The sequence below is a fragment of the Felis catus genome, chromosome B1 (genome assembly GCF_018350175.1).
Source record: "Felis catus isolate Fca126 chromosome B1, F.catus_Fca126_mat1.0, whole genome shotgun sequence".
Classification (NCBI taxonomy): Eukaryota; Metazoa; Chordata; class Mammalia; order Carnivora; family Felidae; genus Felis; species Felis catus.
Window position 1 is genome coordinate 195,891,986 of NC_058371.1, and position 15,810 is coordinate 195,907,795.

A 15,810-nucleotide genomic window follows, 5' to 3' on the forward strand; every position below is an offset into this window, starting at 1 on the left:
TTCCATGTGTCCTCTATGAGGTGCGTTGGCAAGAGCCTCTGAAGAAATTTTCATCTCTCTTAAGCCCAGATTCTAATTTTCTGCAAAATGTCTTTACATTTTTCCATATGGATTTTTTTCACATGTTCCATATCTTCTTGGGCCAAAGAGACCCAAGTGTAAAACCTAGAGCAGCAGTTACCTAAGAGGTTGGTAACTGCATCCTCATGGGGTTCATTATGTTCTCCATGTCCTTGGCTTCTCCCTGACCTGTTTTATCCATGCTCATTTTTCTGGTAGTTGATTGATATTTAAAGCATAAACGCAGGCACACACACACACACACACACACACCCTTAAAAACGTAGTGAACCTAGAATATTTCAAGGGGCATCAAATTTAATGTCCAAGTCCTTGAGTAGTCATATTGTGTTCTTGAGCATGGAATGATGTTTATCCATGCCACCCACTGGGTGACCTGAGACAACTTTACCCATAAATTGTGGGGGTGGCCAAGACTGATGTTGGAACAAAGTACACCTGCCCTTTCCTCTACATTTCTCTTGTAGCTCTCCTCAAGCCATAAAATCTGGGAAAGGTGCTGGACTAGAAGTCAGGATTGGAGCCCCCACGTCAGCCCACACATTGCTGCCTCAAGTGCTCTTTGGGCCTTGGCCAAGTCTCTTGATCTCCGTATTAGTTCCTTTGACTTTAAGATAGCTCTTGTTCAACCTGTTTCATAAGATGTAGCATTAAAATGCAAATTCTTTTGGGATATGTCAAATATTACACATTCACACTTACTTTACCTCACTAGGAGCAAGTAATCATTTGCACGTCAGAGGCTTTGTTGTTTATCCAAAATTGAAATTCTCATTTCCTTCTTTTAATTGCATCCTCTCCACTGGTCAGAAAAAAAAAAAAAATTAGGTTGTGTAGCAGACCTAAGCTGTTGGTAAATGGACAATGACCTTCAATTAGGAAAAAGTAGATAAGCCAGGGCAGGATGAGTGAATTATAACACAGAGAAACATTTTAGGTTTGACTTTTCTTTTAGCTAACTCTGTTGTCTTTGTCTCCATACTCTTGATTAGTTTAGTGTTTGAATAGTCAGTGTTCACAGGCTTAAATGCGTTCTTGACTTTACATGGTGCATGAGAGAGTGGTCCGGGTGAGTTAGAGCTCCTTACTGAAAACCCGGTCTGGTTTGGCTAGTCTTCCTGACCGGGAGAATGTCTGCTTTATTGAGACAGCGACATGCCCCACTGAAGAGCAGTGTAGGTCAGTCAAATGCATTTGAGTGTACGTCTCATCCAATGGGCAAGACCTCCCATGCAATTGTCTGCTTTTTGCTTAGAGTTGTCCAGCTTTCATCTCCATTGGTGCTCCTCCAACAGTAATTGCCTTTTGGAACAATGTCGTTTTCATAGGATTTTGACTAATAGTGTGTGTTATGAGCTGGATTATGTCTCCCTAAAATTTACTTGGGAAAGTGTAGTCCCTAGGACCTCAGAGTCTGCACTTACTTAGAAATAGGGTCATTATACAGGTAATCAGTTAAAATGAGGTCATCAGGGTGGAGGGCCATAATCTAATATGACTGGTGTCCTTATAGCAAGGGGCAGTTTAGACACAGAGATACACATATAGGGAAGATGATTTACTATTTTTAAAAATGTTTTTATTTATTTTTGAGACAGAGAGCACAAGCCAGGGAGGAACAGAGAGGTGGGGGACATAGAATCTGAAGCAGGCTCCAGGCTCTGAGCTGTCAGCACAGAGCCTGACGTGGGGCTTGAACTCATAGACTGTGAGATCATGACCTGAGCTGAAGTCGAACACTCAACCGACTGAGCCACCCAGGCACCCTGGGAAGATGATTTAAACAGACATAGGAGAGGGGCACCTGGGTGGTTCAGTAGGTTAAACATCTGACTCCTAATTTTGGCTCAGATCATGATCTTACACCTGGGTGGCTCAGTCAGTTAAGCGTCCAACTCTTGGTTTTGGCTCAGGTCCTGATCTCACGGTTCATGAGATTGACTCCCATGTTGGGCTTTGTGCTGACAGCACAGAGCCTGCTTAGGATTCTCTCTCTCCCTCTCTCCCTGCCCCTCCCCTGCTCACACACACTCTCTCAAAATAAATAAATAAACATTAAAAAATAAATAAAGAGACATAGGGAAAGGTGGGTGTCTGCAAAGGATAGAGACCTGTAGCAGATCCTTGCCAACCAACCCTCAGAAGGAACAAGCCTGCTGACACCTTGATTTTGGACTTCTAGGCTCCAGAACCGTGAGCTAAATTTCTGTGGTATAAGCCATCACTTGTGGTGCTTTGTCACTGCAGTCCTAGCAAACTATTGGTGTTAATATCAATGGTTAATTCTAGCTTTGATGTGTTGAGCACCTACTACATTTTGGGTCCACCACATACATTGATGTCACTCTTGCCTGGAGTCGTCAGTGAAGGTCTCCATCAGAGGACGGCTTTACAAGTAGATAATGAAAAATAATAAGGAGCTAACTCTTTGGATTATAGGAAGGAGAACGTTCTGAGCAGGGGGAAATAGTAAATTCAAAGGCTTTAACAGGATATGTAACTGGACATATTAAAGAAGCAGAAAGGCTAGCACAACTAGGTTCACATGTCTAGAGAGCAGACTGGTACCCGCTAGATCAGGGAGATACGCCTGTTGGTAGTCAGGTAGGGCCCGCTCAGCTGTTCTACAATACAGCCGAGCTCCCTGTTGTCAGCTTGCATACGGGGGACCTCTTCTTGTGAGCTATTTCTCATGTCAGTCCATTTCTATAAAAGATTGTGCATAGATTTGGAGGAAAACTTATACTTTTTTGAAGAAGCAACTTCTATCCAATATCTCAAGGACGTCTTCCTCCAACCCTGTGCAGGTCAGAGGTAAAATGGAGCAATGGTTCAAGAGGAAAGGGGTGATTCTTAAAGAGAATGGTGAGGGGCGCCTGGGTGGCTCAGTTGGTTAAGCGGCCGACTTTGGCTCAGGTCATGATCTCGCAGTCCGTGAGTTCGAGCCCCGCGTCGGGCTCTGTGCTGACTGCTCAGAGCCTGGAGCCTGTTTCAGATTCTGTGTCTCCCTCTCTCTCTGACCCTCCCCGTTCATGCTCTGTTTCTCTCTGTCTCAAAAATAAATAAACGTTAAAAAAAATTAAAAAAAAAAAAGAGAATGGTGAGAAAACCACAAAACCCAGAGAATCTAGACGCACACTTAGAGAGAGACTGAGTCAAGCCCACAGGCCATACATCCTGACCCTGAAATCAGTGTGACTGTTGTTCCTCACACTTGGTGTAAGTAAGTGCAATATGGGGCATTTAAAAGAAAGTGGTACTAGGCATTTATCCAAGGGATACAGGTGTGCTGTTTCGAAGGGACACATGCAGCCCCATGTTTATAGCAGCACTATCAACAATAGCCAAAGCCTGGAAAGAGCCCAGATGTCCATCGATGGATGAATGGATAAAGAAAATGTGGAATATATATACAACGGAGTATTACTCGGCAATCAAAAAGAATGGAATCTTGCCATTTGCAACTACATGGAGGGTATTATGCTAAGTGAAATTAGAGAAATACACAAATCATAGGACTTCACTCATATGAGGACTTTAAGAGACAAAACAGATGAACATAAGGGAAGGGCAACAAAAATAATAGAAAAACAGGGAGGGGGACAAAACAGAAGAGACTCATAAATATGGAGAACAAACTGAGGGTTATGGGAGGGGTTGTGGGAGGGGGGATGGGCTAAATGGGTCAGGGGCACCAAGGAATCTACTCCTGAAATCATTGTTCCACTAGATGCTAACTAATGTGGATGTAAATTAAAAAAATAATAAAACAAGCTAAAAAATAAATAAATAAAAGAAAGTGGTCTGCATGGAGAAAGTCCAGCTCTTGAAATCTCATTTATTCTCTGCACAAGTGTGACTTTCATGCAGCAAGTCTTTCTGTTTTTTCTACCGAACCCACTATCTCCCTCCTTCAAAATCTACCTCTCTAGGACATCGCTTATATTCTCCTTGTGCATGTCTTATTTTCCCTGCAAGGGAATAAACTTCACTCATTTAATGTGCTTCCACAGGGGAGGGTTTACTTATATAGACCCATGGCCAATGAGTTAACGCGAGTGCAAGAATTGAATAAAAACAGTAAAAAGGTCACTTGTAGATATCTACCCGAAAGAAATATCCACACACTGATGTGTGCACCAGTCAACGTTCACAGGAACTTTATTTATAATAGCCCCAAAGTAGAAGTAGCTTAATGCCCATCAACTGGGGAATGGATAGACAAAATGTGGCGTATCTGTGCAATGGAATAAGAAGGAATAACTACTGATGCTACATTGTAGATGAACTTCAAAACCATGATGCTAAGTGGAGGAAGCCAGACACAAGAGACCACATGCTATAGAATTCCATCGATATGAAGTGTCTAGAAAGGGAAATTTATAGAGACATAAAGTAGATTAAGGGTTGCCTGGGGCAAGGGGTAGGGATGAGGGTTACCATGACTGGGCATGAAATATGTAAAATATGCCTTAATAAAGCTGTTAAAAATAACTAAAATATGATCCAAGATTACTAGAGCATGGGGTACAGAGGAAGGCAGAGGAGAGCACCACTCTGCCCCTTTACCACATGCTCACATCATATAAAGATGCCAATATAGCATTCCGCCTTCTAGAGTTAAAAAAAAAGTTACGGAACAGTCTGCCGATTCCTATAACCATCAGCAGTACCTGAAATCAGGTTGATCAGTTGTGAATCAATAGTCCTGTTGCATTTTTTTCTGTGGTGGGATAAAAGTCATATTTTTTTAATATAAAAGATAGAGATGCCATGCCATGCATGTCCAAGTGAGTTGCGGTCTCCCCTCTATTGTGTTTTAAATGTATTCGTTTTTACCCAAATGTACGAGTAGAACAATCAACGAGTTCCAATAGCACGTTACACAAGAGAGATTAATTCTACCAATGAGAAGGGCCGCTGGAGAAGATGGTATTGGAGCTGGCATTTTTGCTCTAAATTTATTCTGCGAATGTTTTCATAGAGAAGACTGTATGCAGCCTGCCCTCTCTAGAAATAGCTCATTAAGTCTTTTGCATAATGGATGGTGAACTAGTTTGCAAAGGAAAACATAATTAGTCACGCAATTGAATCCTTCAACCTGAATGACAGGACCATTTCCTAAAAAACAAGGCCATTTAAAATAGCATTAGGTGTGCCCTTTCCTAGCGGAAAGGAGCCTGGATCCTTTTACTGTAGTGTATTTCAACCATCCAAGGCAACGTTCTATTAGACTCCAAGAATTGCCCCCAAAATCTACAAACTGTATCACGTTAGGTTTTGAGCTATTTAGAAAGGAAATGCTTGCCGCCAACTGGAAGACGCTATTCACTACTATCAGGTAGAAACACTTATTATTCTTGGGACTATCAGCGGGGATCTCTGCCATGTTTTACCAGCCGACTTTTCTATGACATGAAGCGAAGCTCTGGGGAAGTGCCCAAGTCTCTGGCACACTTTGCCCCAGCCACTTTCATTTTCAATATTGGGTGAAAGTCTGTTAGTTATGAATATTTTCTGGCCAAGACAGGATTTCGGCCTTTTTTTTTTCCCCTGCAAAAATGTCTTGTGATATCTTAAGATCAACTACGTCAAATTTCATTTAGAACAATCTTTTGGGCAATCAGAAATTTACAAGTTACATGTCTATTTCTACCTGGTGACTGGGTTGGGACATGTGACATATTAATTACGAAATAGCTAGAACGCAGCCAATATCAAAGAGGTTTGAAAGTCGTGGAGGGTGGGACCTGTGAGGGTTTTAGAGATCGAACTCCTTCATTCTGAGAAGAGGAATTTGAGGCATGGGGACGTTGATTACTTTCCTTAGCAGCAAAGCTGGGGCTAAATTGACATCGTCTGGACTTTCCGTCCACTGCTTTTGTCACTACAGCAAGCACCCTGCAGGCCAACTCTACCCCGCTCTTCCTAGTACATTTCCTCCAGGAGATGGGACACTGCCCGCTAATAAAACCTATATGCTCTTTTGTCCTTTCTGGAAAGCTCCCATGTGTAATTTATCGGTAGCATCTCTGAAGAACAGAATTAATGTTTTTATTTGGCTGTCGTTCCAGATGGTGGAGGAGCCAGAAGGCTGCGGCAAATGAAGGCATTTGCATGGTCTCAAAATGTCAGGATGGTATGGATGTTCCCTCCAAGGTGAGTCAGGTCAAACCCTTCGTTTCTTTTTTCAAAAGGTAAAACATAGGTTATTAATGGGTCCCATGAAAACTTCTAAGCCATAAAATTAGCCACAAGTTTGGGAACAGGATCTTTGCTCTTAAAACCACCCTAAATTGCTTCTTTCCAGGTATGTTTACTCAATATCAACATAGGGTTCACGGAGAGATTTTGGGAATCGGGAGGTAGTCCTACAGTGGCACATACACCTCTTGAGAGCAGGACAAAGCAGTCACCCATTCACTTACTCTTCTATTTATTCAGTGAAGATGTACTTAATGATGGCTGTCAGTCAGATACAGTGTTAGGGTTGAGTCAGAAACACTTAAAACTGATCATAAAGGTAACCATTTTGTCCCTTGCCAAACCAGGTTGTTGTAAGGAGTCATGGGGACTATTTATTGTCTCTACAAATCTCAGTGATGGTTCTTTGGAGGCAGCATGTAGCTCATCTATGAATAAAGAATGCTTAATGGGGGCGCCTGTGTGGCTCCGTCGGTTAAGCGTCTGACTTTGGCTCAGGTCATGATCTCGCGGTTCCTGAGTTTGAGCCCCGCATCGGGCTCTGTGCTGACACCTTGGAGCCTGGAGCCTGCTTCAGATTCTGTGACTCCCTCTCTCTCTGCCCCTGCCCCACTCGTACTCTTTCTCTGTCTCTCTCAAAAATAAATAAAACGTTAAAAAAAAAATTAAAAAAAAAAAAGAATGCTAATGCTTTTAAAGGAAAACTTAGAGAAATTGCCCAAATGATGCTTGTTTTTGTTTTTGCTTTACAAAAGCTCCCAGTGCTGGCTAAGTTCCCACTGAAGTGTCTGTGTCAACAGTATTTTTTATTGCAGGTTTTACTGACTGAGCAACAGAGCAGAAATGGGAGCAGGTATCTGAGAAAGGGGCCTGGAGGGAGTGGTCTTCCGGAGCACTACTGACTGGGAGCATATTGATGACCGAGGCCAAGGTTTCCATCCCGAGTCCTCCTCACCTAGAGTGCTAGGCACTCCCCAAGTGGTCGTGGCATTGAGCAGAATTTAGGGAAGCGACGATGGTTTCTGCAAGAATTCCTGGATGTTGGTGCTCAGTAGAGTTACCTGGGACTGAGCAAGGCAGGGATTGGCATGGAGTCAACCGTCTGGGGGAAAGAGAACTTGCATAGATTTCTCAAAGCGTAGCAGAGATCTCTCTCTACGGAGTTGTAAATTGTAATTGTTTGAAGAGATTTCGCTTCCGTTTTCCACCTTTGAAATTGCTTGTCATTTTCTACTGTCACCAGAGCAAAGCATGAGAACAAATTAAGGGTCACCGTGTAATATTTCGGCTTCATTGCATGGGTACTGTGATAGAGTCTAGGGACATAATGGAGAGAGAAAGCAAACCTGGTCTCTACCTACTCAGTTCTTACCTCATGGAGTTTGGTGGAAGAAATTCATCTTATTCAGAGAATCACACGGTGGAGTACCATAGCTGTGTTGCGTTCCGTCAGCTGAGCTCGGGTCACTTTGGTTTTCTGAAAGATACAAGATGCTGTAGACAGATGATGAGGGGTTTGGCTTGGTCGTGGGGGTGACAGGTGTTTCCCCTGACGGCGAGATTCCTGAGTGGAGAAGTAGGAGTTAAGATTGTTTGCAAACATCTCGTGACTGAGTAGGTCCTCTTGAGCATGGAGGAGAGAGTGAAGGGAGACAAAGGCCAGAGTATTATAGGACTTTCGTTTTATTTAAAGAAGTACATGCAAAACATTGGAGGGTTTTAGCCAAGACTGGAATATTTGAAGTTGACCACTTCCTGAAGAATGGACTGTGGGTTCAGCAGTGGATGGTGATAGATCAGTTACAACCTTTTTGTAGCTTGGGCTTATGATTGATACATATGGAGACATGTGGGTAAAAAACAGAACTATTTAGGAGTGATAATGATAAGGGCAAGAAATGGTGGGCTATGAAGGGTGTTGGAGAAGGAAAGGCCTAAGGTAGATGCTAACTTTCTGGCTTGCATGACTAAGCGGGTTCGGGCATTGCTCATTGCAGCAGTGAATATTGGCAAATGCCCGGGTTTAGGGCAAAGAGTCTAAGTTTGCTTTGGACATACTGAGTTGCAGTAGCTTTGAGATATCTAAGAAGTGGTGGCAGTTAGGTAGTCAGATATTAGGGATTCCAGATATAGATCGGCTCTCTTCCAAAAGTGATAGTTCCATCACATGATACTGATGGCCCCTGATATTTATGTCTCACGTCATTTACCCTGAGAGGGCAAATAACTTGCCCTAGGGAGGCTAATCTTGCTGGTCCTGGTACCAAGACCCAAAGTCCCAGGGAAGTTTTCTCACAGGTAGCCAACTTAGGCAAAATAGTTGTAGCAGAGAGTAGGTGTAGAGAAGGTCATGGACTATCTGGTAGCTTCTATGAGAGTGATAGGCTTTTGGAAGGAGTAATTACCAAGAGGAGAGAGAGGAAGAGGACAGATCATAACTTACAGCCCTTCTCTAATTGTGCCAGGGTCATTAGATGCATAAAACTAACTTTGTGGTAGATCTATATTTCCAGTATTTTGTGTTTTCTCTGGAGCTCTTGGATGTGGGACCATGGAGGGCTCAAAAACAATGAAGTCAGGCTAGGAAGATACACAAAGGAAGGCTGTGTTAGGAGTATTAGATTGCACTGTGTTACCATGATATATTTGTGTGCCTGTCTCCTTTAACAGATTATAAAATTCCTGACGCTTGGGATCATTTCTTGTTTATCCCTGTGTTTCTGGTGACTAGAAAAATACCTGTTCAAACATTTTTGATGAGTTAGTTATTGAATGAAGAGCTTAATAAAAGCACGTATAAACAGTTGAGGGTAATATGACTTTGAACTAGCTCCTTAACCTTCCTAGACTTTAGTTTCGCATCTGGATAAAGCACTTCTTGTTCTGCTCTGCATGTCATAGTTTTACAATTCCATTATATGAAAACATTTTTTTTCCTGGATTTTCAAACTTCTGATGATCTGTACAGGGGTTGTGCAAGTAGCTGATTATTTTCAAATTCTGGGTTGTTTTCTACTCTCCAACCTATTGAAACCTGGTGGAGGAAAAAAGCACATGAACTTTGTATCAAATGCATATGAATTCAAATTCTAGCTTCTCCAGTCACTGGCTTTTTCCCTCTGGGTAGTTCATTTAACATTCATTTAGGTTTTTTTTTGTTTTAATTTCTAAAATAATAATGATAATGTCTGATTGCAAGGTAAAAAGAATGGACTTATCGGGGCGCCTGGGTGGCTCAGTCAGTTGAGCGTCCGACTTCAGCTCAGGTCATGATCTCACAGCTCGTGAGTTCGAGCTCCGCATCAGGCTCTGTACTGACAGCTCAGAGCAGGAGCCTGCTTCTGCTTCTGTGTCTCCCTCTCTCTCTGCCCCTATCCCACTCGCATTCTGTCTCTGTCTCTCTCGAAAATAAATAAACTTTAAAAATATTTATAAAAAAAGAATGGACTTGTAAACATTAAAGCATAGGAGGTCCCAGGACAGGATAGTTATTATTTTTCTCATCTTTGTGGCTTAGTGTGGGTAGGCATTGATTGAGTTTGAGCTGCGGTAATAAAACATTTGTCACTTTTTTTTAGCTGACCACATTTTACCCTCTTATCTGCTTTATGTGGTTTGGGATAGTTTAATTCAATTGGTCTTAAAATTTCTACAGAACATCAGTATTCCACAAGCTAGATTAATAATGCCAAGTTTTACTGATCTTCCCCAATTATCAGGAAAAGAATCAAGATGTATTTTTTTTAATTCCAAGTATATATTTTAAATTTTTCTTAATTTTTTTTTTGGCCTTCTGCTTGTTAAAACAACCTATCAAAGTTAACCCCAAATCCTTTTTTCATGAATTTATGATTCATTCAAAAAGACATTTCTGGGTACGTACAACATAAGAAGCACTGTCTTATGTTACTGTAGATGGAAATTTACATCAGAGTTGGGTCCTTTCCTTCTGGATTTGACAGTTAAGTGTGTGGAGGAGGAGTGGGTAGAGAATTTTTTGAAGTGACAGGGACACTTGTGTTGAGTTTGAAATGTGAAATGTAAGTTTGTTGGAGGAAGAGGTGGGTTCCAGGAGTGCCACAGAGAGCAAGTGAGGGGGAGGGGGACGATTCTCTGGAGTAACTGGTAGTTTTGGTTGTAAACATGTAGCCGTTTGTTGACAATAAAATCATGGTATTACCAGACTTCAGGACAGATGAAATAGACAAAGGCATTTAAAGGAGCCCTAGGAGAGCGACTAAGAGAGAAGCGCGGGTTAATCGTAGCATTCCTGACTGAGTTTCCAAGAATCTCATTGGTGAAGCGTCGAATACTCTGGCATCCTCTTTCAAAGTGGCATTTTTTTCACAGTATCAGAGGGCTTCCAGATGTCATCTTGTTGTATTATCCTTGTCAGTCTGTGTGCCTTTTTTTTTGTTATGGTGAGCACGCATAAGTTAATACCAAGATGTCTGTGATCACCGCTTTCTTTTAATAATTGAAACGAAGATAAAACATGTGGAAACCCATCGTAATGGCAGAGTGCCGAAATGGGATGCAAAACACAAAAGGGGAGCTAGATTAGAATGCATTCCAGGAAAGGGTGTAAACATGACACTTACAATGAAAATATTCATTGATAGTCACTCTGTCAGGCCTTGTATCATTGGTGTGTCTCACTGTAACTCCATTGATGAGTACCAGTACTTTGTTCCTTTTACAGATGAGAAGTCGAAGCAGAGAGGTTAAGTGATTTACCCTAGGTAGCACAGCTAGTAAGTGGTGGATTTGAACCCAGGCACCCAGGCTCCAGAGCCAATGCTCTTAATCCCTATTTCTGTACAGTCTCCTTTTATTTGAGGGTAATACTAATTTCCTCTCTCACAGCATGAGTTTTTATTAACTAATTGATTCACCTGCTCATTGTCTCCACTTTCCCTGAACACTGCTCCTGGGTCAGTCCCTGAGCTATATGCTGGAGTGGCAATCAAGGATGACATATGCTCTCTGCTCTCAGGAAGCTCGTTCTGGTCGAGGAGTGTTCACAAGACAGTTTTTACCTGTGTGAGGTTACTTGAGCTGCACAGATGGTCAGAAGGGTGGTATCTATTTCCACTCTGCAGAGCAGGAAAAAGCTAAAGAGGAGAAAGGCCATGTGGCTTCCTTGGAACAGTCTCGAGCAGGTAGTAAGTGCCAGGGTTTGGTCCAAACCCTGGTTTTCTAACCGGAAACCAATGTTCTTGGGTAACTCCAACAAATAATTGTACTTGGTGTGAATCGTCAGGTGATCCTGAGTAAGTCACTTGCCCTTTTGGGATCTGTGTTCCCATCTATAAAATGAGAGTCGTAAAAACATGATTTAAGGTCCGATTCTGTTCTGATATGTTATGAGTACGGTCACAGAACAATTAATTATTTAAATAGGAATACTGACAATTTAATTTTGAAATGTGACATTAGTTGATCCATTCGGTGCCCTTGAGTGAAAATCAATAGGCCTATCTACAGTGAGAGACAAGAAGAGAGAAATGAGTAAGTCTGGTTACGGGGATTAGGGGTTACGAGTCTCATGGAACTAGGAAACGCAAACTAACTATACTTGGGGTGCAGGTTTGAGGCTCTATTTTGAGTATCCCTAGAAACCAAAATCCTAGCAAAGAGCGAGTGAACTGCTAGGTAGGTTAGCCAGGAGGAGGGACCCTCATGTCTTTTAGCGGAAGAAATATTCTTCCCAAGGAAAATTTTGGCTTGGGGGCCTGGCCTTGACAGTTAGTGTCTAATGAAGTCCTGCTTATCTGTTTTCCCCTAGCCTGTGTCTGAGTCCTAGGGAGGTGGGAGCTGCAAGGAAGAAACTAAAGGAACATCCTTTTTATCCTTCTGCAAAGAGAACTGACATTGAGAAGCAAAGCAACTCTGCTTTAGAAGCGGCGGTCAGAAGGCAACATAAATGGGGGGGAGTGTTCTGTGTTGTTCACATCAGCATAGGAGGTATTTTAGTAGGCCTAAGAATGGCATCCAAAGAGATATGTCTAAGTCCCAGTGCCTGGAATCTGTGAATATTGCCTTATTTGGAAAAAAAAAGATTTTTGCAGATGTAACTACGTTAAGGATCTTGAGATGAAGACATCCTCCTGGCTTATCTGGATGAGCCCTAAATCCAATGGAAAGTATCCTTATAAGAAGAGAAGCCACACACTGAGGAGAAGGTGATGTGGGGATAAAACAGAGATATAAGGCAAGGAAGCCAAGGAATACCAGCAGCCACCAGAAGCTGGAAGAGGCAGGGAAGGAAGTGCAGCCTGCCAACACCTTGACTTTGAACTTACCTTCGACAGCTGTAAGATAATAAATTCCTGTTCTGTTAAGCCACCCACTCCATAGTAGTTCTTCATGGCAACTACAGGAAGCCAATTTAGACACTGAAGCCTTGGGAAAATGGGGTGCCCAGCAGACGTGGTAGGACCCAGGAGAAGTGACCCCCATTGGAGGATGCTATGGTCACCAAAATGATGGTGGATTTCCCATGGTAACTGAAAATAGGAAACATTCCTTGGAAGCCCAAGCATGACTGAATGACAGAACTTAATTTTGTTTTTATTTTTATTTTTTTAAAGGAGGACTAGCCATGTGACCCTAATTATACACAGCATCTGGTAAAAGCTGAGAAACAAATGGATGATTTTTCTAGAACACAAAGCAAGGCAAACTCTGAACTGAGATCTAATAGAAGGGCACGGGATCATACAAACGATTGCAGCGAATGACCACCACATACTTAATATGATATCTGATCACTCACTGGCACAAAATTCTATCATCGGGTTCTATCTACTTCATCTTCTACTATGACGCCTGGTACGTGTTTTCCAGGGTCTCTGAAGCTGGGAAGAGATGTGGAGGAGGTACACTGACTCTCAACTTCCTTTAACTGAAAATAATACACATCGCTTTCGATTCTGGTCTATTGGCCAGAACCAGTCCAGTGGGCCCAAACTAACTACAAAGGAAGTTGAGAAATATACATGGTTGGAGAAACCATGTGAAAAAAATTCGGTAGCATTAATGGCCTTTGCGATATACAAGAATGAATTGTTAGCCTTGATTAATTTAATTTCCCACTAAAAGATCTGGGCTCTTGGGCACACAATGACCTTAATCAATGATTGCTTCTTGACCTAACTGATTCAATTACAGACTTTACCTCATAGTAAAGTGGAAGCCATGGTTTCTCTGTGTTTCATAAGATAAAATTCTGATTTATTATAAAGCATCTATGTTTCTTAAATTCTATTGTAATTAAGCAAGAAAGATAATCAGGGAAACTTCTGATTCAAAAAATAAAATGAGAACAATTCCAAGAGTCTCAATAAATTTTTAGACATTATAGAGTTTGTAGTTAGGGTATCCCTTTGGCAGTCTTGACCATGTTTCACAGATGAGGCAATTTTAAAAGAAAGCATTATCGAGGCTTTTAAGGACAGCAGTGCTAGAAAAAAAAAATATATGGCTTGTTCCTTAATTGCAGCCCATTACACACAAAGCCTAAGGGTTGGTTCTGTGGAAATCGAGAAATGTAGGTTTTGTGTCTATTATAAAGAAAAAAGAGGAAGAAATTGCCAATCCTGTGTCACCTGTTGTCAGACAGGACTATTGCTAGAGACATGTGTTCTGCTTTTAATTATCTCATTGTGTGATCAAACCAAACCCTCTGAGTGGAGGTCATTCTCTCTAGTTACAGCTGAAGAAACTGAGGCACAGAGGTTTTAAATGACCAATGTTGCACAGCTAGCAAGTAGAAGAGTCAGCCATCAAGCTGGGTCTCTCTCCGTCTGATTCTCGCCTTCTTTCCTCCCATAGCACATTATCTCCCTTGTTAGAAAACCAATGCCTTGGGCTTCACTGGCAGTGGGTGCTGTTGAGAGAGCAGGGTCGCTATTGTTCAAGCTCTTCCAACTGCAAAAATGGAACTCAGATCATGAGCTTCAGAAAAATCTATCCCCCTTTGGAGGGTCTTTTACAAATAAGCTATTTGTTTTTGTCAAAGACAGGTTTTGGTTTCATGGGATACGACTTTGTTTTCAACGACTCATTAAAGAAAGCTGACTTACTGCCCTGTTTTCTAAATCTAGTCACAGACCACAATCATTTGCAGGAAATGGAATGTTTACTCGAGTTTATTATACAAGGCTCTGGATATGAGCTGTGGGATTTTTACACCTCATAGCAACGGTATTACAATTTATTTACAACTTCATGTTGGCAGCTGCACAAACTCTTATGAAAAAGGACAATCACACCTTGGGGACCAGTAATTATAGGCAAAGGTATAAATTGGGCAAAGCAGTGTAAGCATTTGGCACTTAAGTTGAAGAGAATAGAAATGGCTCTGGCAATCGGACAGAAAGCCAGTCTCTTGTTCGTTATGAGGCCATGAACTAATTAAACTGAACTTGTCAGAATAGACGGATGAATACATTGAACTGGATTTTGGCACTGACTGGTCCCACGCTCATGAAAACCAAGTTGTTTTAGTGATGTCATCATTTGGAACTTCTAACTATGATATCACTTTTGACAGAATTAATGTGGAATTAATACCATATGTACAAGCATTAATAGGTATTGACTTTGAACGCTCGGTGATCACTTGGGGTTGGTGTCCAAAGGAAAAGTATGAGATAGGTTTTCCTAACATCCCCAGTTATCAAATAGCAAACCCAGTTTAGACAAGGATCTCAACACATTTATCAGAATTCCTCCAAGACAAATCCATATATGTATTTCTAAGAAATATTTGCATAGGGACATGCTTTAAAATATGTTTTATGTGTAATAATATTGAATTAGGGGATGAGTGGATTTAAAATGAAATTCACAGTTAACTTAGAAGAAATTGCACAGAGTTCTTTTTTTTTTTAATGAAACTTTGCATTTTAGTTAGAATTAAACCCAAGACATGAGATGTTCTTACTAATGAACCTAGTGATTATGGTTTCTAACTTTCCAGAATAAAGGGGCTCTCTTCATTTTCTCACTCGTGCAAATACTGTCTGGGTGAAACTGATCCTGTTTATGTCCATTGCAACAAGTTCTTCTGAATCTTGGGGGTTAGGTGGGTGTAATAGCTTTTATTCATAAGCAAATATGTTTTCTTTAGTTTATTTATTTATTTTGAGAGAGAGAGAGAGAGAGAAAGAGAGAGAGGCAGAGAGACAGAGAGAGAATCACAAGCAGGCTCTACACTGTCAGTACGGAGCCTGACACGAGGCTTGCTCCCACAGACCCTGAGATCATGACCTGAGCTGCAATCAAGACTTGGATGTTCAAACAACTGGGCCACCCAGGCACCCCAAGCAAAATGTATTTAATACCTTCTATGTTCTGGGCATTGTTTTTTTTTTTTTTTTTTGTATCTCTGTAGATTCCTTACAATTAATTCCTTGCATTTGCATAGAAATAAAAATCTAGAAAGTGTTATTTCCGCCACGTAACGCAACAATCTGTATGTATATGAGTCAACAGCTAAGTGAAGGACATAAACTCAAG